This window comes from Pteropus medius, unplaced genomic scaffold (genome assembly GCF_902729225.1).
Source record: "Pteropus medius unplaced genomic scaffold, Ma_sr-lr_union100, whole genome shotgun sequence".
In the NCBI taxonomy this organism is placed as follows: domain Eukaryota; kingdom Metazoa; phylum Chordata; class Mammalia; order Chiroptera; family Pteropodidae; genus Pteropus; species Pteropus medius.
Window position 1 is genome coordinate 62,295,140 of NW_024349800.1, and position 26,355 is coordinate 62,321,494.

A 26,355-nucleotide genomic window follows, 5' to 3' on the forward strand; every position below is an offset into this window, starting at 1 on the left:
ATCTGTTTTGTGTCACCGTAAATTGTTTGTGTCTACTAGAGTTTTATATAAATATAATCATACAGTGTGTACTCTTTGTCTGGTTTATTTCTCTCTGTATAATTATTTTAAGATTTATTCATTTTCTTACATGTGCCAACTTATTTCTTTCTATTGTAAATAGGTCCTATTATATGACTGTACTTCAAGTGGCTTATCCCTTCATGTTTCAGTTTTTGGCTATTATACATGAATTGCTATGAACATGCATGTACAAGTCTTTAACTTATAATCTACGTTCAAGTAATATTCAGCAATTCACATATAGTATAAGAATCTTACAATAATATACTTCTGTTTTGCCTTTCTGAACTTTATATTCTTGTCATACATTTTTTTAATATCTGTTTTATAAAACACAAAATACCGCATCATTATTTTTGTCTAAGAAGTCAATTATGTTTTAAAGAGATTTCAGTGTTTTTTTAAACTTTATATATTTACCAGTGGGGTTACCATTGCCACATCTCTGTATGTATTTGCATGTTTTCATCTTTCCTTTGTGTAGATAACATATTTTCATCTGGTGTCATTTTTTTTTCTGTCTGAAGGATTTTATTTACCATTTCTCATAATGCAGGTCTGTTAATGATGAAACCTTTCAACTTTAGTATGTCTAAAATCTTTATTTTCTCTGTTTTTGAAAGATATATGTGCTGGGTATATGATTGTAGGTTGACTCTTTTTCCTTCAGTACTTTAAAGATGTTACTCTATTGTCTTCTCATTTGCATTATTTCTGACAAGAAATCTGTCATATTTTTCTTTATTCCTCTGTATGTAATGTGCCTTTTTTTCTCTGGCTAATTTTAAGATTTTTCTCTTTATCTCTGCTTTCAACAATTTGATGATGATGTGCCTTTGTGTGGTTTTTTTTCATGATTCTCATGTTTGGTGTTCATTGAGCTTCTTGGATTTGTGAATGTACAGTTTCCATCAAATTCAGAAATTTTTCAGCCATTTTTTTTAACTAATTTTTCTGACCCACCTCCTCTCTTCTTTAGAGACTCTAATTCATACATATATTAAGCTGTTTAAAATTGTCCCACAGCTCACAGATGCACTTTTCCATTTTAAAAATTCCTATTTCTCTCTGTATTTCATTATGGATAGTTGCTATTTCTGTGTCTTAAAGTTCACTAATCTTTTTTTCTGTAATGTCTAATCAGCCATTAATCTCATCCAGTTTCTTTTTCATCCTGGACATTGTCGTTTTCAACTCTATAACTTGACTAGGGCCTTTTTTAAAAACATCTTCCATGTCTTTTTGAACATATGGAATACAGTTTTAATAACTTTTAGTGTCCATGTCTTCTAATTCTGGCATCTGTATCAGTTCTGAATCAGTTTTTAATGGTTGATATTTCTCAATTTTAGTCTTACTTTTCTGCTTCTTTAACATGCCTGATAGTCTTTGACTGTATGCCAGACATGGCCAATTTTACCTTATTGGTTGTGCATCTTTTTATATTCCTATAACTAATCTTGAACTTTGTTCTGGGATGTTGTTACTTGGAAATAGTTTGATCCATTTGGGTTTTTCTTTTATGATTGGAGCAGTGCTCAGTCTAGGTCTAATTATTTCCCACTTCAGAGTACTCTACTCAGTACCCCATAAATTCTAGGTGAGTAGGTTGGTTGGTTGGTTGGTTTTACCTGGCCAGTAGAAACAGGCAGTATTCCCAGTACCAGGCACTGTTCTCTAATCCTCTCAGACAGTTCTTTCTTTGACCTTGAGTAGTTTTCTCACACACATGTGGCGATCAGTACTCTCGTGAATGATTAAGGGAGACCTTCTGCAGATTTTGAATTTTCTCTGTGTGTAGCTCTCTCTTCTCTGGTACTCCATTTTATGGCCTCTATTTTCCTTGTTCTTTCTACTCTCAGTTCTTTCTCCTCAACTCAAGGACTTTGTTGGGCTCTGCTTGGGTTTCCCATCTGTGTTGTGGCCTGCACACTCTCAAGGCATTAGTTGAGGGCATTCACTGATCTCACCTCATTTATTTCCTGTCTCTCAGGGATCCCTCATTCCTTGCCTGATGTTCAGTGTCTTATAAACCAATGTCAGTTTTTTTGTTCGTTTGTTGGAAGGAGAGGGTTGTTTCAGGCAGAAGGGTAAATTCAGTTCCTGTTACTCCATCTTGGTTGAAAGCAGAAGTCTCTAAGCCTCTCAAAATTATCTTTAATTTTAGTTGTTTTAAAAAGAGGGAATTATAGCTACTTCTGTAGTCTTGAAAAATGTATTATCTATAGCTGAATTCTAAATAAATAGTTCCAATTTAATTATTTTCTAATTGTATTTCAGGAAAGACAGTTGGCTTGCCTCTTTTACTTACTTTTCCTTTTTTTATGCTACTGTTTGTTGAGCTTATTTAAATTCTTAAGATATTTCTTTCAACTAGAAACTTCTTAACTGATGTTAAAATAGAATGGTATGGGCCTTGAAGCCAAGCAGATCTGAATTATATTGCTGGCTATACCATGTTAATTGTTGCATTGCTTTGAGCAAGTTTCTTCCTTTCTTTCCTTCTTTCTTTTTGTTCTTTTCCATTTTCTTTTATTACATTCAGTCAGTCTTTCGAGAAAACTTTAATGAAAAACAGCTATGTTACACACACTGTTCTATGTGGTAAGAATACCACAACAAAGAAAATAACAAAAATATCTGTTCTCATGAACTTTACATACACTAGTGTGGGAGACAATAAACAAAACAAGTAAATTATATGGTATATTATATGGCAGTAAGTGCTTTGGAAATAAAGCAGAGAAGGGGGCATGTGTAGTAGGGAATTTGATTGCAAAATAAAGTAGCATGGTCAGGGAAGGCCTCGCTGACATTCGAGCAAAGACTGGAATGCACAGTCATATAGATATGGGGGAAAGAGGGTAATCTAGGGAGAGGGTAAATGCAAAGGTCCTGAGGCAGCAGTGTGTTTGGCGTGTTCAAGGAATAGGAGAGAGGCCACTATCGCTGGAGAGAAGCAGGAGGGAAGAGCAAGACTGAGCAAAGAGGAAGAATAGTAAGAGATGAGGTCAGAAAGGTAAATGAGAGGCAGCAGTGGGGAAGATTTAGGGGCTTTGTAGGCCACTGTAAGAACTTGGCTCTTGAATAAAATTAGGGAACCATTAGAGAGGTTTGAGCGAAGAAGTGATTGCATCTTCTTTAACATTTTAAAAGCATCCCTCTGGCACTATGTTGAGAATAGATTGTAGTGCGGGAAACTAGGTAGGAGATTGGCTGTTGCAGTAGTCCAAGTGAGAGATGATGATGGCTCAGACCAGGTTAGTAGCACTGCATGTAGTACTAAGTGGTCAGATTTAAGATATGTTTTGAAAGTAGAAACAGTAGGATTTCTGGACAGGTGGAAGTGACCTAAGTAGTGGATATGATTAAGGAAGATACCAATGTCTGAACCCTGAGGCACTCAAACATTAAAAGTTGGAGAAAGAGGAGGAACCAGCAAAGGAAACAAAGAATACCAAGACAATACAGTATCCTGAAAACCAAGTGGCACTTGGCTACAGTGGTGCTTCGGGGTGAAATAGAAAGAAAATGAGTTTGTTAATATAGAATAGATTTAATTCATTCTGTAATGTAGCAGATGGAACATCCAGGAAAGAGCAGTACATTAGACACTGTAGTGTAGGGACAGATTAGAGCAGCTGGTGGTACTCATAATGACTGTCAAGGGATGAATAAAAGCATTGATAATTAGCAATCTGAGGGGTTCATAGTAGATTCACAGTCAGCAGTGCTTTCCAACTTGGTAGGAGAAAAAGTAGACAATATGAATGACCTGGCTTGGGGATTGGAACAGTAAAAGGTCAAATGCATGTAGGAGTTGCTATGGCCAGAGAGGCCAGAGTTGAGAGGCTGCCAGTGAGATCCAAGTTCAGGAGGGAGATAAGTGAAACAACAAAGGGGTCTCATGAGCTAAGAATATAGAACAGTAGAGTGATGAAGATTATGAAGAAGATGAAGTATTTTCAGGAAAAAATTCATATATAAAAAAACCTAACCTTGAACCTGTACATAACTTCCTAGCAGCTTGCCACTTTCAAGTTCTCTTCTGCTCTTGGCACTGACTGCCCTAACTGTGCCATGCTAGTTCAGGAAGGGCCTTAGGTCTTTGCACTTTCCTCAGCTTCTGCTTCTTTGCATAGAGAGAGGTTTCCTGTGCCATCTGGTTTTCTTGCTCCCTCTGATTAGGTTTACACCAAAAGAGGGATTTTGGTTGCATGCTGGGACTGTGTCTACAGTGCGTCATTCCTGTATTACAAGGCTGTGGTGTTTATGTTCTTTATTTTTGTTTGGTTAATTAGATGACATGTATTCCATAAATGGTTGAAATAGCTTTAAAGGAGAATAGTACAAAAAATAATAATTCTAAAATATAAATAGGAATAAAGAAGTGAATCAGAAAATATCTAGAATAGAAAACAATCATGGGAGGTGGGAGAAGGGAGCATAAATGTGCGGGTAGTAAGGGCCTAAGAGCTTCCGATTTGTCGCTAAGCTTTCTGGCTGTCACAGTGAAAAGAATATATAGTCATTTACAGAATTTTATCTTAGAGAAAGACAGGTACCTATTCCTCAAAGAAAGCAAAACTTTTTTTTGGTAATGAAATTTTTTGTTTGGGGTTTCTTATATGAGGTACTAAGTCAGTCATATTTTTAAAACTAAAATCTAATTAAAACTGTTAAAGCATTTCAGGGGTTTCCATGGTTTTTGGAATAAAATTCCAAAGAAGGATTATTACATTCTACATACCCCAGCCTTAAGAACAGTAAAGATGATCATTTCTTGAGCACTTACCATATACTAGGCATTGTTCTGATTCCTGTCATTTTTTTCTCTCAAACCCCTTATAAGAGGGGCTATTATGACTCTACTTACAGTAGAGGAAACTGAGGAACGGAGTGGTTAAACAGTTTGCCCAAGTCACAGAGCAGGTAAACCAGTAAGTGGCATAACCAAGGCTTGAGGCCATATTCTGACTTCAAAGCCTGAGCTTTTAACAATTCCACTATACTTACTGGTTATATACCTCTTTAAAGTTCTTTGAATTTAACAAGTTTCTTCTTTCTCAGTGACTGCACATTACTGTTTCTTCTGCCTGAATGATTCTCTGCCCTCCCTTCATCCCCTTAAACATATCAGTTAATTGAATTGAATCTCGATAGATATCATTAATTTAATATTATCATTAAAACTAGAAACAAGGAAAGCATGTAACAGTTTTGTTGACTATGATATATAACTATTCTTGATATAGCTCCTTGTGCCACTTTGGTCCTATATTTCCTCCTCATCTTAATGGACATAAAAAGCACTTGAGCCTTGTCTTCAGTAGTTTGGAAACTGACCAGTGGACTTCTTACCAAACCTACTAACCGTGGAAACCCCTGAAATGTTTTAATCTAATGACCACAAAACCCAAAACTAGGCTGATCTCCATATTGGTTTTCAAAATAGAAAATGTAAATTTCTGATTCTAAATCTGTGTCCATGGCGATCTGAAGCCCTAGAAAGCCTTTTGCTGTCTACTCAAATCTTCCCTTAAAGGCCTAGCTGAAGTTTCATCTCTTCAATAAAGTTTTTCTCAATTAATTCTATCCACACTGGTTTCCTCTTATGAAGCATTATAGTTCTCTTTCCTGCACAATTCATTTTATAATTTATTTATGTACTGCCCCTTGTTATTATTTAAAGTCTTCATGTGTATCTTTTTATCTGTACTAGATTATAAACTACTGAGGACTTAGGGTGCAATACACAGCATTTTATAAACACCTGTTGAATGAATGATGTAATAGTCCACTTTGGCCTTATACACTTTATTTACTCAGTGACACCAACAAAAGAACACTGCCAGGTTAAGTAGTCTGAGGCACTTCTTTGTTCAGTTTTTGAAAGGAGTTTTCTGTTGGTTTACACTTCCGGAGATAAACATGAATGAGGAAATGCTAACTTAATCAATGGAGAAAATTGGCTTCCCCTAGTGTACTGAGAAGTTTTTGTGTACTTAATGGTAGTTACCACCTGACATTTACATTCTTTCTTCCAACTTCCACACCTCCCTAAAATAACCTTTTCAGAGTATAATGGTAAATAAGAGCATATAAATTTAATCTGAGTAATTTTTGTTTTCCAGTTGTTATATAGCAGTTGGTGCTGATCTCTGAAGGATATTATTTTCTTGATCTGGTGGCATAGAGTATGTAATGGCAAATGAATTTGCTAAAAAGAGTTGGGTTATTTATAAATATAAAGTTTTAACTCTTTAAATTTTTCCTTTGGAATCATAGGTATGATTAACAAAAGTTATTCAAGATTCCTACATTCTTTAGAACTATTTCTCATATTTGTCCATATGGTCACATGCAATAAATGGTGCAAAAATCTTAGGGTGGTCACCTCTTCAGACAATTTGGGCACTATTCAAACAATTAAACCGGCAGTCAGCAGATTCCGGCCTGGTAATTAAATTACCCAAGGCCTTTGTTTTCAGATTTCTGCTTCTTGATATGCTGTGTCTTTCCAGGCCAAGCATGTGCCTGAGGTTTATTGATTCATTTCCTGTCTTTCCCTTTCAATAGTAACATATTAGGATGCTGGCTGTGGTGATTAAAAAGGGGCTTTGTTTTGGCTAAAATACCTTTAGACACTAGGTTACTCAGAGAATCTAAGGGGCAATTTTTGTGGCCTTTGGTTACTCTCTTAACAGCATGAAGGTAAAAGTTGTTCATTTGCTTTTTATTATGAGTTTAAATAAACTTGGAAGATTTTACTCACTTTATAACACTAGTATGACTTAAGTTCTTTGGATTTTTAAATTATTAACCAGGGCCCAAGCTGCAGTTCTGCTTAAATCTGTACTCCTCCAATTTGCTCCATCATTCATTTAGTTAGCAACTTTATTATTTCTCGCTTGAACTACTTCAGCAAGCAGTCTAAGGTGTCTTTTCCTCCAGATTTTTCCTTTTCTAATCTGTCTTCCATATTGCTGTCAAAATGATCTTTCTAAAATGCAGATCTGATCCTTGTCAGTTTTCTACTTAAAATATTTCTGTGGTTCCCCACTGCCTTCAGTCTAAAATCATGTTAGTATAGAATTGATAAAATGATTCAGGCCCTATCTATCTTTCCAGTCACATCCTCATCACCTGTTGTACGAGTTTAATAACTGAACATTATCTCCTGCGTGTGTGTATAGGTGAATGTTGCTTTCACACATCTGAGGATGGTAGATGTCAGTGCAGAAAGATATCAAATTGGTATATACTGCAGAAGGGGTATGCAAATGTTGGACTCATGCACTTTAAATTAGACTGTCATTGGATATAAAGTTTAGGATCATTCCTTTTGAATTTTATGAGATGCCTATAACAGTCACTTTTGAAGAGATCAGATCTAAATGGATTATTTGTAACTCTTTCTGGTTAACTTTTAGGGAGAGTAGTAACTGCATGAAAAAGCTAGCATGATTCATCATTCAAAAATTTGTTGTTGCTCTCCCCGCCTCACCTTTGTTTAAATTGGGTCAGACATTAAAAGTCTGGAGTAAAGTCTGTGTGCTAGTCCTAGATTTAACTCATAATATAAACATCAGGAGCAAGCCACATATTTCTGAACTTCAGTGTCTTCTAAAAATGAGGGAGTTGTATGTGTTTATTAAGTACTTTGTGCTTGATATTATGACTCGTGCTTGGGATTTAAAAGAAAAAAAAGAAATGAGTGACTTGGCCACTGCACTAGAAGAGATCAGTTAAAATTCTAGGCCTAAAAAGTTGATGTCTATAAATCTCAGGAAACAAAGTTTAGTTTCTGAATATTTGATGAATGAAATAGATTTGTCAAAGACAATTAAATAAATTATTTTTAAGCTTTATAGATTTGGAAATATAACCATAACAAGGCCTTTATTGAATAGACATGTTTTGAAAAGCAGTCCAGTTTTTCTGTTAACTTCTATTTTAATTTCAGCTATCTCCTGCTGATTATTGGCAGCCTGCCTTTAGTTATGGTTCAAAGCTGACATTCTGTGCTGTGAGCAGTGAGTTTCTCCCATGTCTGGCAGCTGCAGCTGCAGCTAAGCTACAGTGATGGGAGAGAGAGAAGCATCAGCTATTCTGATCTTAACCATAACCATACCCAGCCGAATTCTATTCATGTGAGGCTTTTGGCAGTCTGTGTTTTCTGTTTCTTTCAGGATAAATTTCCATTAAGTGAATCATACTATTAAGGAATTTCAATAAGATTGAATTAATTCAGAGAAAACTACTTCTTTGTTTGTGAAAGGGGAGAACCAGAGGTAGATTTTATCTGCTAATTAAAGTAGTAAGAGAGATAGACTTTCTAATTCGGATAAAGTAGGAAAACCATAGTCCACATAGGGACTGATCTTTTCTTCTACTTTTGGAGAATATTCTTTCTGCTTTCAAGAAGAGATCTCTCAGTGAGACCTTGTATTTTTGAAAATGCTTGCATTTTATCTTCATGCGTGAATAGTCTGTGCTATTGCTGCATTGTCTACTTTTATAAAATTATTTTTTTTATTTCTATCAAAGCATTACATTATTTATTGAGAGTCTGTTGTATATCAGACATGGTTCTAGGTGCTCAGAACAACACAACAATGAACATAAAATCCTTTCCCTCTTGGAACTTATATTTTAGTAAGAGTGAGTTTCAGGTTAGAGGGATTTAAAGAAAATGTATCATGCCAGTGTTTCAAAGAAAAAGGATAGGGAAGCCAGGATGGGGTTGAAAATTATTAGAGGTGGTCAAGGAAAACCTTGCTGATACATATTTGAGCAGAAATCTGAAGAAAGAATTATAGGAGTGCATTTTTTTTTGAAACCTTACATGGCTTGAGATCTTACATGTTTACGATAATACTTAATAGTCTTGGAATAGAATTTTGAGTTGGAAATAATTTCTCTTCATAATAATGAAGACATTGTTCCGTTGTCTTGTCGTTTCTAGGATTGCTTTTGAAAAGCTTAAAGTGATCCAATTCTTGATCCTTTGCTATGAATTATTGTTTTCTGTCTGTGAGCTTGTAAGATCTCTTTTTCCCCAGTGTTCTGAAATTTCACAGTGATGTGCCTTGGCATAGATCTGTTTTGTTTCATGGTGCCTAGCTATTGGTGGGCCCCTTTAAATCTGGAAACTCACATCCTTCTATTCTAGGAAATTGCTTGGAGTTATTTAGTTGATGGTTCCCTGCCCTAATTTTCACTATCTTCTCTTTCACAAATGCCTGTTATTCAGATGTTGACCATCTTGGCCTGGCACTCTAATTTCTTCTTTTTTTTCTCTCTTTTCCATGTTTTTGCCTTTTTGCTCTGCTTTCTGGGAAACTTCATAAAGTTTTTCTCCAACTTTTCTTTTGCTATCATATATTTAGTATCTATGAGTTAATTTTGTTCCTTTTAAAATAAAACTCTTATTTGATGATTTTACATTAATAATTTTGTTATATTTTCTCTTTATATAATCTCTTTTTTCTTCCAAGTTGGCATTTATTCTGTTTGTGTGTATGTTTGGTTTATGTATTTTGTTAGGAGGTTTCTTTAGATGATTACTGGACATATTTGGTTGTCAGTTCCTAGTTAAGAGTAAGAAACTAAGAGCCAATAGATGGAATTTATCCACCATGAGTTCTGCTGTAGGAGTGACCTGACTGTGTTCTTTTATTTAAGATTCTCAATGATCATATCTTTATTCTTGAGTTGATAGAGTCCCAGGAGAAGTTTCTTCCAATTTTCTATCTGAAAGGTAAAGGCCTGGTTGCCATACTTTTGGCCCCGTGGGTAAGAAGAGCTAAGGTCTGTCAGTATCCAGTACGTGTGTCTGCTTAATGGCCTATTTCAGTGTGGTATTCTCGTCCTAGTTGTCTAATCCTTAAGTCTAGAAACCCTCTGTTTCAATCCTTCAAGAGACTAAGCCTCTAGATTTCTTCTGTAGTTTAACTCAGGGCATTGACCCAATTACATAGAATGAGAGATGAGACCTAGGGATTGAATTGCTTCTTGAAACATTTCCTGATCACCCTTGTTTAAGCTTCACTCACACCAACTTTCAGAGTTTCCTGTGCCATCAATTCCTGAGTCTTTGTGGGAGTCTACTGGGTTAATTTTATTGATTCAAGGCATTTTTCATTGCTGAAGCTTCACATTTCTCAAGTCACTTGAGGTTTGTATTTCAATAGTTAGATTTTTTTTGTTTACAAGTTCTCTAAGTTCTTATTCCCATTTCTTATTATTTTTTTTCTTAGATATATTACCTTATCTGAGAAAATAAAAAGTATGTGTATCAATCTCTAGATTTTCCTTATTTCTTATCACTGTGTTTTCATTTAAATACTTGAAGTAGTTATAATAACTCTTTTAATGTCATCTGATAATTCTATCATCTCTGTCATTTCTGGGTTTATTTCTATTTTCTTTCTCCTACTTATAGGTTACATTTTCCTGCTTTTCAGTATGTCTAAAACTTTTTTTTTTTAGTTGCATGCTGTACATTGTGAGCTTTATATTGTCACGTCTCTGGATTTTGTTCTCTTCCTTTAAAGAATATTGAACTTTTTTAGGCAGTTAAGTTACATATAGTTCTGTTTTATCTTTTCAAGTTTTGTTAGGGTGGGTGTTAGAGTATAATATAACCTTTACACTAGAGATAATTTAGCCTCATTATTAGGATGTGGTCCTTCTAAGGTCTCTACTCAATGCCATGACTGATCAGTAAGAACTCTCTACTTTGGCTGGTGGAAATTTGAATGACTCTCAACTCTGAGTGACCTCTGGGAACCATTCATCTCATAGCACCCTAGTCATTTTTTGCCCAGCCTTATAGAATTTCATCCTGTGCACAAATGCCTTAATATTTAGCAAAGATTTCATGCCATTCCCATACAAATTTGTGAGCTTTGTTCTGCTTAGCTCCCTCCACTCCAGAACTTTGCTCCACATCTTCCAGAAACCTCAGGCTTCTCGATTCTGATTTCTGTCTCCTCTACTCAGCAAGATAGCCATGCTCTGCTTGGGGTCTCTGTCCCTGCTTTGAAGTCAGAGTGTGCCTCCAGACAGAAAGCCAAGAGATCAGAGGCCTTTCCTAATCCGTTTATCCTCTGTGTTGCCTATTGTCCACTGTTTGAACAAAGTTTTATATATTTTGTCCAGTTTTCTAGTTGTTTTTAGTGAAGGATACATCTGGTTCTACAAACTGCGTATGCTTAGAAGTGCAAGTCAGCATACTTACTTTTAAATCCTATTGCGATTATATTTTTTTAACTCTTTCTTTGGGTATGTTCTTCATTTGTTGAGCTTGTTTTCTGTCTTAAATGATATTTACATTTCTCAAGAGTTTTCTCATTCTTTAATTGTATGTGCATCTTTATAATTGAAATTCCTTGTTGGAGTCTCTCCTGCCTCTCTTTATGTAGCCTACTTGGGAAAGGGCTAAGACCCACCATTGCAGTTTTTACTTGATTTTCAGTGAGAGTGAAGGAGTGAGTAGAAAATATTTCTGTGCTAGATATCCTGGTGGCTGACCCACTGGGAATGAACACCTCCCTTTCTTTCTAGGTGTCACTAGCCACCCAGGACACAGCCCTGTCTCTCTAAGGTCTTATACTTACTACTCTCTCCTGGGGTCACATGCCAGGTATGTAGTGCAGGGGATGAATATGGGCTGATTTGACTTGGCTGCACCCAATGTGGTATTCCAAATAATAAAGCTGTTAGTTGCCCCTTGGCCCTTTTCTGTTCCTATATACCATCTTTGAGCATGGAACACCTGATAATTTTGGTGCTATTTTTTGTATCTTTATTACCTCTGAAGATCCGTGTTGATCTTAACCTGTGATTTTCTTTAGTTTGACTTAGCCTGTTATACATAGATCACATAATATTCCTAGTTTCTATCTCATCAATTTCTTTTGTTCTCCCATAACCATTAATTAATTTTCTTTCATTTCTAGGATTTGATGTAGGAGAAAACTAGCCAGTTCTCAATCTGCCATCTTGAAACAGGCAGAATAATCTCTTTCGACCCTGTATTCAACCATTTTAAAATAGATTTGCTTTTTATTAAATATCAGGGGTTTTTTAAATAAATACCTACCTTTACTGTTGGTAAAGTAAACATTAAATAGTGTAACATTTTCTCTTTGTTTCTTTATTCTATTGTGGGCCATTTATTTGGCTTGTCGTTCAAGAAATAATTATTGGGTTTGTTATCTAGGTATTTGAGGGGGAGGGCACTACCTAAAAGGAGAATTAAAGATACAACTATGCTATATGATATGTGGTAGTGCTATTAGAAAGTTCAAGAAAAGTTCTGTAGAAGGCGAGAAAAAAGGCAATCATTAACAAGCAGAGATAATATTTGCAGAGTGTTGAATTACTAACTCAGTGGCAATATATATCGCATCTGGTAAAGGTCACCAGTGACCCAATGGCCATGTTTTTTAGTACTCATTCTGTGTCTTCACTGCAGCAACTTGACACATAGCAAAGATTCTCTTCTTCTTAGAAATTGTCTTCTGTGACAAGTTTCTTTTCCTTTGTTTAGGATGTGTACATCTCATTTTCCTGTCCCCTAACAGAAGGAGTTCTGTGCATTTTTTTCACTGTAAACTCCCATATTCTAAAGGCTTCAGTGCCTCTAGGAAGATGATTTTTGACCTGAGCCTTTACGTTAGCCTGAACTCCTCCGTATCCTTATTTTGTGCCTTGGTATCTGGAAAATAAATTACAAAACTGAGCACATTACCTTCCCTTCTAAGTAAGCTCTTCCTGTGTTTGACCATTCTTATCACCACTGAATATCTTACTCATCCCTCTTTATGTTTATGTTTAGTTATAACGCTGTCTAGTCTTACAGATTTTTTCTTTGAAATATTTCTCATTTCTGCTCTTTATTTTATATTTCCAGTACTTTAACACTAATTAAATCCTTTATTAATTTACTTCTAGCTCATGATTGCAAGTGTTCTCTTGCCTCTAGTATTTCCCTTAACAGTCTATTCTGTGCACAGTTGCCAGTTTAATCTAAAGCTAATTCATTCATATTCTCGTGGTTTTGTCTGTTGTAAAGTACCATTATCAGTTTATATATCTTTCTCCTATTCCACTGTGATTTTCTATAGAGCAGGATCTGTATCTTATTCATTTTCTGGCACATAATTGGCACTCGGTTGTTGAATGAATGAGATGGGACTTGTTTTGCTTTTAAGGTATATTGTATTTTAAAATGTGTAGTAGTCAGGCAATCATTACAAATGTATGAATAGATTTTATTTTTCAATAACAATTTTTTTGGTAATGGACTAATAATTTTTGAATAATTCATGAAAAGTAGGCAGTACCTTGAGGGGAAAAAATCAGCATTATAGTAAGACATTATATTTAATGTATTCCACAGTGTCAAATAAATATAGAAAATCCTATTTTCCCAAAAGGAACTGAGAAGAAGAGGAAAAAATTACATAACATATTAGCCACATGGCATATATCTCATTTTCTAAGTGACTGCTCTTAGCATTTCTACTGCTGAGAGCAATGTTATCACTAATTTCAGAGAGTTCAGATTTGACTAGAATGAGAAAAGCTCTTCTACACAGTCACCTGTTAATTAATATCCAAACTTATATTCTAAATGTATAATATGTCTCATGCTGCAAAATATGAAGGCATCTGAAGAAGAAGAAAACTAAAAGACTCAGAAACTGTCACAAGAAAGTTTTGCTTTTACATGGTATGAGGCATTTAATTTACAAATTTAGCACTGCTTTCTTGATTAACACACTTAAAAGCTTTCTGGACCTCTGTTATCTATTTTAACTGAAATAAAAACAATATGGTTGCATAAAATTAGTTTTGTTTCCATCCAGTCATTCTTCATTTACATGTTTTTTAAATTGAAGTATAATTTATGTATAATAAAACGTACAGATCTTAAGTTCATAGCTTGATGAATTTTTTGCATATGTGCATATGTGCCATCTTAGGTGACCATCTCCTAGGACAGGGTATAGAACATTTCCATCACCCTCGAAAGCTCCCTCGTGTTCTCTCTTAGGCAGTTTCCCCACAAGAGTAACCATTTGCCTTAACCTCTGTCACCATAGATTAGTTCTGCCTGTTTCTGAATTTCAGATAAATAGAATAGTACTCTTTTATGTCCACTATTTTTATTAAACCTTAAGTCTGTGAGATTCATCCATGTTATTAAATGTATCAGTAGTTCATTCTTTTTATTGCTATTATATATTTTAAAGTTTACTTTTTTCACAAAAGTAATATATTTATTGAAGAAATTTTGGAAAATATGTAAAAGGTAGAAATGAAGGTAGGGAGAAGGGAAAAGACCCTTTATGCCCCAAGATAAATATTCCTAAATTTTGGGTTGTTTTCTTCCACTTTTATTTTTTGTATATACACATAGTTTTCCATAGTTAGAATCATATTTAAGTTATTATGTAACCATTTTATTACATAATATGTAAGTATTTTTGGAGTCGGCTGAACAAAGTCAGTTATCTTTCTGCTTAGCCCTGGCTGAAATTACTAATGGGCTGGAATTTTCATTTATTCTCTTAATAATTCAGCAAATATTTGGTCAGCCCCTGTTGTGTGTCAAGCACTATTCCAGTCTCAGTGTTCTAGGTTCTAGGAGTAAAACAGTGGACAAGACAGGCAAAGTCCCTGCTGTTATGGAGATTACAGCTTACACTGGGAAAATAAATAAGATAGACATTAAACAAGTAAAAGTAAATAAATTTTCAGGTAACATTAAATGCTATGAAGATAATACATGGACATGGAGCTATAGGAAATCTCATGTACTGTTGGTAGTGTATAAATTATTAAGTAAAGTCAAAAATAAATATACCATATGACCCAGAAGTTTCACTATTTATGTACATGTAAACCAGGATGCACTTAACATAGCAATATTGTTTTTAATAGTCTCAAACTGGAAACATCGAAATGTCCACCAATAGTAGTGAATAAATACACGGTAATATAGTCATACAACGAAATACTGTACAGCAACAAAAACCAAAGTACTATACTCTTTGAATGATTCTTAAAAATATTTTGTTAAGAGAAAGAAAACAGACACAGAACACACATTCTATTTATATAAAACCCCAAAATATTCAGAAAGTAAGCCATGTTGTTTAGGAATACATACTTAGTAAAATTCTTTTTAAAAGAAGTGATTGCTGTAAAAGTCAATATAGGGTTACCTCTGAGGAGGAAGGAAGTTGTGATTAGGAAGGGGAATGTGGAGGAGGTGCTTCTGGAATGCTGGAAATATTGTTTCTTGACTCTAGTGGTGGTTATAGGTGCATTATAACGACTCATTAAACTGCAAGTTAATATTTTAGGCACTTTTTCATTTGTGTTTTATATTTCAAACAAAGCAATGGAATGATAGCATAAGAATATTATATGGGTATATATATGCGTGTATGTTTGGATATTTGACAGCTTTATGAAGGTACAGTTGACATACGATAAACTATGCATTAGACTATTCAACGGGAAAATTTGGGTATATGTATTAACCCATGCAACCATCACCACAACCAGGATCGTGAATGGGTCCACCACCCCCAAAAGTTTCCCTATATCCCTTTGTAAAGCTTCTCTCCCACCTGTTCCTCAACCCCTTATCCCTATGCAATCACTTATCTGCTTTCTGTCACTATAGATTAGCTTCTCGAATTCTAGAATTTTGTATAGATGGAATCATATAGTATGTACTCTCATGTTTGTTTGGTTTCTTTCATTAAGCATAATTTTTTTGAGATTCATTCATGGTGTTGCATGTATCAGTAGTTCATTTGTTTTAGCACTGAGTTGTATTCCTTGTTTTAATATACCACAATTTGTTTATCCATTCACATGTTGATGGATATTTAGGTTGTTCCAATTTCTGGCTATTGCCAATAAAATTGCTATAAACATTCATGTACAAATGTGTATAAATATATGCTTACTTTTCTCTTGGTTAAAATCCCAGGGATGGAATGGCTGGATCATATGATAAGTGTTTGTTTAACTTTCTAAGAAATATAAGTATACTTCTGTACCCCTCAGTATCTTACTAAAATATTTTAAAGTCAAATATATTACTGTAAAATTATTTTAAAGCACTGTGTGGTACATCCGTTAAACATTACGAATGTATTTAACCAATTCTTTTTAGGTAGACATTTAGATTTTTCTCACTGTTTACACAATGTTATCGTGAATGTCTTTGAAACTAAGTCTTTGAACGTGTTCATAATTATTTCTTTAAGATAAATGACTAGTGATGAAATCGCTTAGCCAAGTATTCAAGCTTTTGTTATAGATTGCCTTCTTAGACATATGACAAATTAAATCTTCATTAATCATATTTTTTCATTTGAATGCTAGATTTATGTCAGATATTATTCAAGACTATATGATAGTCAAAATATTCCTTTTGTGCAATGAAGCATTTTTATTTTAATTTCTTTAGGATTTATAGATGAAAATAAGTCTAGAATCTTAAAAATGGTTTATTCTATTTGTATTATTTAGTAAATGAAATTTCTCTTTCTGAATCAAATGTATCTGAAAGAATTACCCTTGGAATTAGGGAATCTGTAAAGTTAAGGAAATTGTTAGGAGTTAAAAAACTAGAATAGTATGTATGGTATTTAGATTTTCAAATACATTATTACTATTTATTACTGCTTAGTTCTTAAAACAATATATGGTTCATATTGATATATTTAACAAATGTATTTATACATACAACATTTATATTTCATTATATATAACATTTTCATAGACATAGGGAAAAGTTTAGAAAATAGGAATTGAGCTACACTGTTGTGTATTTGAGGGGCGGGTTTATGGGAGGCTTTCATTTATACTTTGTGTGTTTCTGTTTGAAGTTTTTTCACAACGAATATGCATAGCTTTTGCTATTGGAAAAATAAATATATTTCATTTGGAAAAATATGAGAGCTCTGAAATTTAGAATGTAGATCTTTTGGAGAGGGTCCAACTAGATGGGAGGCTATGACAAGTGTATCCTATTGCTAGAATATATGTTTTGTTTACCAATTACAGTCTTCCAGTCAGTGTTTGTGTTCTTAAATTGTTAGTCAGCAAAATGAATACTTTTTTACTCTTTCCTAAATTCTGTCAGGCTACACATTTTGTAATTGATATGTAGCTTGTCAGTTACAATGTTCTAGTGCCTATTACATTTCAGCATACTGCAGCTGGTTAGGGTAGTGTCACACAGTTTCATTCTTTTTTCTGTGCATTTGTCTCTCCATCTGTGAAGACAGCATTTTGTTGATCCTTGCACATATTTCATGTATCTGTCTATACTTTGACTTTGAATCTGCTAATCATACATTATATGCTTTAGCTGGTGACCACTGTGTTCTAAAATAATATATTGTTATGAAATTGTTTCCCCAGAGCAGATAACATCTTATCTACCAAGATAACCACAGATAATCAAGTGAAGGTATTTGAATATTTGACGTTTATAGTATTATAGTGGAAAAGTCACTTAACTAGATACCAGGAGAATCATGTAATTATCCTAGCTCTATGATATACTTAGGAAGTTATATCATCTTCATGAGGCTAATAATACTTGCTTGCTGGGGTAACCTAAAAAGGAATGAACATTCATTCATTCATGAGGATTAAGTGATATAATGTATGTGATAGTATTTTATAAATGATAAAAGACAATGCAGATATAGAAACATGACTACAGTTAGCATTAGTTGTATATTCTACTTACTATTGTTTAAGACCTTGAGAGAAGATTTTTGACCTCTGTTGAAAGTCAGTAAGAAAAAGCTTTTATGCAAATAGCATTCCCCTAAAAAGCAGAAATGCTTCTTGCTTATCATTTTGAAAATATTTATTACCTACCTGTTACAGAAATTATAATAATAATGCTCTAGTAGAATTATAAAATCTTTGGCATAATTAATTTGTAAAAAGTAAAGGCTAGGCATCAATATCTAAAAATATTATAAACATTTTTTTTTTAAATAACCATTTTCAACCTCTTCTTCTTTTTCTCTTCAGACTTCCAATAATTCAAACATCAAAATTTAAATTCTTTGACTTAATCATGTTGCTTGTTTTTCCCTAAGTTATTTTATGTTTAAAATAGGAAAAATGTTTTTTATAAAATTATATAAAGTAAATGAAAAATAGTAAGCTTAAAGTAAAATCGTATTCAATAAAGTTAAAACCAAAGTGAGCTCTTATTTTATGTTTACCTAATAATATGGCTGGTCTCAATAAGCATGAGTTTTCTGGAAATAATACCCTTTCTTTATGTGTTTCAGCATAGAGAAGTTATGTTCTCTACCTTCGATTTTATATATAAAAATAAAATTGATTTTTACTGCTTTTAGCTGATCTCTTTTGTCTTTTGTTAAGAGCACTTCTGAATTCACGTTAATAGGTCACATATATGTATGGAAGATTGGTCTTTAACTCACTAGAATAAATTAAAATTAAAGATAATTTAAATTTGAGTTATTTATATAGTGACCTATAGCAATTAGATAAGCCTTAACTGAGATCTATTGGGAAACTTACTTGTTTTTAGTGTTTGTTGTTGTTGTTGTTGTTGTTTTTAAGATAAAATAATGTGCTTCTTTTTAGTCCAGTTGGTGTGTATAAAGGTAACCATTGCTTATACATTTATTCATTCATTGAACAGATGTGCATTTAGCACTTACAATATGGCAGGCACTTCAGTTTAATTAATTTGTTTCAGTACAGTAAGTTGTGATTTTGGCTTTATCAGTAGCGAATATATTACTCTGGCCAGGATGACTTTGCAGGCTCTGTAATTTTCTTTTGGTAGGCTGATAATTTTGATGGAAATAATTTACTACTCCAGAATTACATAAAAGTAATTATTAGCTGTACCAAGAACCTAGTATCAGCTTTTTATACAAATATATATCCCATATAACTTCATGATTGAAGATGATGCATGAGTGCTTCTAAGATCTCATCTAGACACTGTTTTTTTAAAAATCTGTCAAATTTATTGAGTTTATACTGAAAAACTTAAAATAATAAAAGAAACAAATATATATGAACATGTATGTATATAGTTATATATACATTGTCTTATATATATGCACATTGTTTTACATATATATAACCAAATCCTGAGTTAACACCAAAACACATAAACTTACAGTCTTGTCATTGGATATGCTAAATCTATGAGAAATTGGTGGCTAGGGAGCTATGGACGAAATTAATCACTTCTAACTTTTTAACATCTTTATAGTCAAATGGATGACTTATATGTAGAGGGTATTTGGGCAGTGGGGAGAGAATGACAGAAATTACTAGAGCACCAAACTCAAATCTCCTACACTGCAGTTTTACTGAGAATCTTGGTAATATATGATATGTCATTAATATCATCTTTGGGCTATGGGCTGCCTTGGCTTATCACTCCAATTTTAAATAAATTATTATGAAAAACATGGACCACTTATATGTGAATGAGAGTAACTTGATTTTGTATAACAGGGCATTTAACTAATATAAGTTCTTGGAGAGACAAAATCAACCAGATTCAGATGACCTTGATTAGAAAAGCTGAGTTTTACATTATTCTTAACAATGCAAATAACAATAACTGACATTGAATAATCACTATATGCCACATACTCTAACTGCTTTGTATGCCTTGTCCCATTTAAACCTCACATACGTGGATAAGTTTTCATTATCATCATGTAGATAAGGAAGGAGAGACTCAGTGGCAAAATAAATTTGCCCATGATAACATAGTTAATAAATGGAAAAGGATTCAAACCCAGGTGAGTCTTGATGCTCTTAACTCTTACAATAGTGGTTCTCAAAGTATGTTTTATAAACTTCAGGTATCAAAATTATATTGAAAACTTATATAAAAAATTTATATAAATATTATATAAATCATGTAATTTATTATATAAATATAATATGATATGTAATATAGAATTATATAAATATATAATTTGCATAAATTATATAAAAATATATAAATTATATAAAAATTATATAAAAATATTTCTAGGTCTCATACCATACCTGCTGAATCAGATTTCTTGGGTCAAGGATCCAGGGCTCTGCAATTTCTCATTGTGATTCTTGTGAACACTAAAGTGTGAGAACCCTTGCATTATGGTATGTTGCTACATAGTTTCAATATGTAAAGACAAGAATTGAGGACTGAAGAATATTCTTGATATTAGGAATGATACATGAAATTATGGAAGTGTGACTAGTTCCATATGGACTGGCAATATTGGTAATATTGTGTTATAGAGGACTTGGAGGACTCTGGAGTCTAAAGATTAGGACCGTGCTTTAGAAAAGAAGGAAGTTCTCAATAGATTGAACAGAGTTGGGTGCTAACTTACCCTGCTCCATTAACACCTTGCTCACATAGTCATAGTGCTAAAACATTGTATTTCAGCTATCTCTTTCCTTCATTAAACTGGGTCCTTGAGACTGGATATTCTATTTACTCGTGGTTGTGTTCCATCTCTTAGCCCCTACAGATCCTTAAAGTCAGAATATCTCACTTTTTTCTTTTAAAACTCTTGGCCCAAACTGGGTAGGAGACCTTTCTGAGCCAACTTTTAGCAATTTGAGAGCCTTGATCATCACTTTTGTGTCTGCACCCACAGACCCAAGAAGGAGCTTCAAGCCATGACTTGGCTTCCATGAACCAACCATTGAAATTTAACTTGAGTCTTTCTAGATGCTCCAAGAAGAAAATTTCCAGAAACACTCAGCAGCCTCTCTTCCTTCTTGCTTGGCAATACTGATAGAGAGCTCAGTAACTTGACTGGCAGCCCTGCGACCAACTATCCTTCCAAACCTCCACCAGGAAGGCCACCCTAAGAGCAGGACAGACAGGAAACCATTTAATAGTAGGGGTAATAGAAAAAGACATTGTTGCTTCATTTCTGAAAAGGCAATTTAAAGATCTTTCAATCACAGTATACATTATAAAAACAACTTCAAACTTGAATTTGAATGTTGTCATTTCTTGAATTGTTCTGGAAACTATTGAATAAGAAAAGCAGCCTCTCATTCTTCCTCTACTCTGAAATGATTAGCAACTTGTGCCTCAGCCCGACACCATCCTTCCTCTGCACTAGAAGAATTTTTTCCAACAGTAGGAGAGAGAAGAGAAAATCGCAGTGGGAAAGGGAATTGGCATTTTCAGAGAGAGGCTCCTAACACTACAGTTTAATGAAGGCTTAGTCTTCCTCACAGGATCGAGATCAGATTGGTTACAGACATAAATGTATAGTACCTTGCACAGAAGCTTACTAAGAACTTAAAATAGTGAGGAATAGTCAGTTATAGCAATAAGATGCAGATTTATGCCAAAGAATAGTATCAGAAAGTAGATTCAATCCATTCTCAGTGCCAGTACCAAATTGTTCCACCAATAATTTTGAGATCACTGTGGGGTAAGCAGAGAGGTTTCTGGAATGCGAGTTGTCTTTTTCCCTTCTCAGATCTGTCTTTCCTCCACTTCATGTTATCTGCAATTTATAAGTTATCTATATAGATTAAACACTTCTGATTTCACTTTGCTTTATTCCATTTTATTAATTAGCCGTTCTTTGGCACCCGTATATGTGTTTTAGAATTCTAAAGTAAATTATAAGATAGGATCCATTGTTAAGAATTTGAAACAAAAAACGGAGGAAAGCAAAAATAGAAATTGTTTAACAAAAACATTGCTATAAAATATGTTAGCAAATATTTTTGGCTCCATAACAGTGATCTTATTATTCTCAAAGGAATTTCTGCTGTTATTTCAGTATTTTTCAGTACAAAATAAATATGTTTAAAGGAGAGGAAAAAACTCTTAGAAACTCCAATGATGGAGCGAATCCTTATAGAAAAACAAAAAGGAAAAAAACCTAAGCATCAGAGTTAGAGTAGCTGATTTCCTTTTTTTCTGCTAAACATCATTTCATTTGCTTGTTGAACTCTCTGGTTGTTATAGGGTCTCCTATCTGCAGATTTTTAATCTGTGCAATATAGAATGCTCCAAGATTTGAGTCCTTAGTATTCAAACAGTATTTGACTGTTGTCAGCTTATTTAGCCAAAATAGGTACTGTTTACCTGCATCTTTTTCTTTACTTATTTCTTGACTTAGCTGTATGATTTTGTCACTTGATACCTGTTTGTAGTTCTATCTATATAAAAACCCAAATATTAGTTATTTCAAATGAAAAGTTAATTCTTTAATATGCTACATTTAACAGGCATAAAGTAACTTTTTTTTTTACATGTTTTACAATTCTAAGACAGGCATCTCAAGTAGCTTTTAAATTAATTCTCCACACCTAAATGCAAGTGAGAATTGTACATTTTTCTGCTTGTCATCAACTGCCTCCTCTCCTCAGTCTTATCCATGTTTCACTAACCATGTCCATCTGTTCTGTCGTATTAAGAATCTGTACACCCATCAGCTTCACACTTTTAGAGGAGTATAGTACAAAAGCTTCATCGAAAAATAAGACTTTATATTTTACATGAGGTGAAATTTCTCTCCCAGGTAAGGACTGTTTTTATTTCTCACTATAGACACAGATCCTTTAGAAGGTAATTATAAGTATGAAATCTGATTTCAGAATATAAATTCCTTTGAGAGAAAATTTAATCAAAATATTTAACATTCTGCAGTGCAGCAATTTTTAGATTCGTCAATGGATCCTTCATATATTAATAAATATATTTATCATATATGATAAATGATATGTAAGGAACAGATTTTTAAAGATTTTTACACTTAAATATTAAATTTTAGAAATGTTTTCTTCTTTAATTATCTATCTACCAGTAAAATCTGACATCTTAAACTTCTTTATATAGGTCAGGGATAACAGTAATTTTTCATTTCTATATTTTATATTAACTGTTGCTTAAAATCTCTGTGGGGAACCTGCTGCTTACTTTTTTTGGCTGTGTATGCAGAGGGTTTTTTTGATGATGATGATAGCAGTGATAGATGTTATTGAAAGAACAATGGTTCAAAAAAGCCTTCCTTAACTCCCTCATGCTAGGTATGGTAGGCAGAGGTCACTTTTCTATGGTCTCATAATGGCTTCTGCATATCTCTCAATGCTGTATTTGCCATTTTATAATTATATGCTTATAGATCTGTCTCCCTTACTAGACTGAACTCCTTAGAGGCAAAATGTTTTATATTTATGTTTGTGTTTTCAGTACCTGGCAGAGTGCTTAGTCCACAACATATTATAAATACTCTGTATTTATTAAGGAATTGAGAGAATTGACTCTAACATTGGTGATTACTGTTTTGAACTCAGTAATGGACCAAGATAGCCAGAAACATTTATATTGCTTTCAATCATTTTTCTGTTAGTAATAGTTCTAGTTATTCATTTGCTAGAAAATGTGTTATTTTTAAAATTTACTAAGAAGTTTTAAGATCCTAAATGTAGTCATATGCAGATAATTTTGTTCAGTATAGTCAAATGCTGGTAGGCCTTCTATAAGGATACTTCATCATGGTTATTATGTGACTTCAAGCTAGTTTGTTCCCATTCTCCAAATGTATAACTCACCAGTTTCTATTTTACCATTGTAAATGAAGATAACTGACATTTTTTTAAATCTCTTTTTAGAGAAACTCATTAACGGAAAGAAACAGGGACAAGTTATCATAATGTAAAATAAATAGCCCATTCAATTTGTTTCTGAATTGTATTTGTTAACATTTTTTAAATGTCTAATCTGAAATTTTGTTTTGCAGTATCCCTTACACATAATATATGACCTTTACTGTTAGCGATTTTGGCATTCTAAATAAAATAATCATGTTATGAAATTCTGACTTGACTTGCTACTATGCTAGTTGCCCAATTCAATTCCCATTCAATTTTCTTACTTTACTTTTCTCAGAAATTTCTATTCCTCCCTTAACCTAATATCATCACACATTTTAATTGTATTTTTATACTCTGAACTAGATGTTTAGCTCAGATTCCCTTTGAGAGAGAAATAGAAACCCTCTATAAGGCCTTCCTATTATTTTAACCTGAAGATAGAAAGGGAAACCTCAGTGTCCTATTTGTTCTCCAATCGTCTAAGAATAAATTTATGCAAATATTTATTGAGCATCTGATCCTTATAAGTCATCGTATTTAGTGCTGTGGACTACAAATTGAATAAGTTTTGGTTTTCTGCTTTCAAGTCTGTTGGAATAAGTGAGACTATTCATATAACAATGATAAAGCTTAAAGAGCAAGGCAGGATTTTGTGTGTGTGTGTGTGTGTGAGAGAGAGAGAGAGAGAGAGAGAGAGATGGCATTTGAGTTGGAACTGGAAGGGCTATTGAAACGCTCTCGTCTCTCTGACGTAAACCTTTGGATAGTACTTAGATTACTGCTGATCTTGCTAATAAATTCCGATTTGGGCTACATTCTGTCTTCCTGTTTGGTAAAGTATTGCTGACTTTGTAGCCCTTAAAATGATTTTGTATATATCTATTCTGGTCCATTCATATGCCAATTTTATTAGAAGATGCTGCTCTTTCTTAAAAAAATTTCTTCTTAGTGCTGCCTACAAGAATGGAAGAGAATTTAGAATGAGGGGAGGTTAGTTGCAGATGAAGATAGCAACATGAGCTAAAGTACAGAATTAGAAAAGTATGAGGTTTATATGGAGAACAAAGCAGTGCAGGTTGACTGAAGCAAATGAGGGAGGAAAGGTGGATAGTAGGAGGAGATGGTAACAGGAAGAGATAATAAGGACATAAAAGATGGGTTAAAACTACACGTTATGGAGATTCTGTATACTAACTAGGCTAAGGGGTAACTTGAGCTTAACACCATAAACATGGAAGAGTTACTGAGAATTTTTAAGTAGAGGAATGACATATTCAGGTTTCTGCTTTGGAAAACTAATTTGTATTGGAATTTGGAGATTCCGGAGCTATGGCGATTACCTTGACAAGTATTACAGTAACCCAAGTGAAATATAATCGGGATCAATGTGGGGTAATAGCAGAACTCAGGTGGGGGCTGGGTCGCTGGATGGAGGAAAGAGGCACAAGATAGGAGAGAAGTCACACAGAGAAAATGTCAAGCCCTGGCATTCTTTTCCAAAAGCATAAGAATAAACAAAAGGTAAAAATATGTCCGGAAAGGATTTGAAAGCCTAATGCTGACCTGAATACCTTTTTGCTATGTACAGAACATCTTTGACACTTACATGATTTATTCTTTTTTAGTGGCCAGTTTGTTTGATACTGATTACATGATTATCTTGTTCACTTTTTATTTACTTGTATAATGTTATTTGTTAAATTTTACTATCATCAGAGCCATTCTTTCGTCCCTCATCTGTTATTTTCAGCCCCTTTAATTTACAGTTTTGGTTCTAATTTGACTTTCCCTTTTCCATCTTCTCTCATGTGTCCTAAGACAGGGATTGTTAAGTAGTAGCCTTGAAGGGAAATACAATATAAGGCTACAGAGATATCTCATGGCAATTCATGGGTAAGAAAAGCTTAGCTCGGCATCATAGGAACTAGGAAGCTAAAAGAATGTCTTTTTCTTAAAGGAACAGTCTTATTTCTAATGGCTTCTCTGCTTCTTGCTACATACCTCTCTCTCCCTCTTCTCTCTCCTAGCTGGCTTCCTCTGCTTATTCTTTTTATAATGGCTCATACAAGTTCTCTGTTTTTATATACTCTTTCAGTTCAGTTCCTCACAACTAACTGGCAGCTTCCCTCTTTGTCTCTCAGCCTTAGTATTCCCCAAGAGAAGGAATCCGATTCACCTAACTCAGTCCAAGTCATAGTATCCCCTCTGATACAGCAACCTTTCAGCTACAAGTAATAAAAACCTGATTCAAATTGTCTGGAAAATGAGGAAATGTATTATCTGCTATAACAGGAAGTCTAGAAGAAGGGCAGCCTTTAGAGGTGGTTGATTTGGAGGCTCAGCAGTACCATCAAGAACCTTGGGTTCTCTGCATCCCTTCACTCTACAGGCTCAGATCGGCTTTATCCTTAATAAAATGGCTACAGCCATTCCAGGCATCACGTCCAGGTACAACATTCAGAGAAGGAAGTGGCCATTTCTTTCTTCCTGCGGCTTTTTCTTAGGAGTGAGAAACATTTTCCTAGAATCTGCTCTGGAAATGAGTGATTTCCCCTCGTGTTTCGTTGGCCAGATTTGCAGTTAAAGATTTGTTTGGGTTAATAA

At 34.0% G+C, this 26,355-nt stretch overlaps 1 protein-coding gene across 3 annotated transcripts in view; it reads left to right on the forward strand.

Annotated features, from left to right (window-relative positions):
- Positions 1–26,355, forward strand: part of SIK2 (salt inducible kinase 2) — a 104,442-nt gene that overhangs the window by 14,399 nt on the left and 63,688 nt on the right. The window lies entirely within an intron of this gene.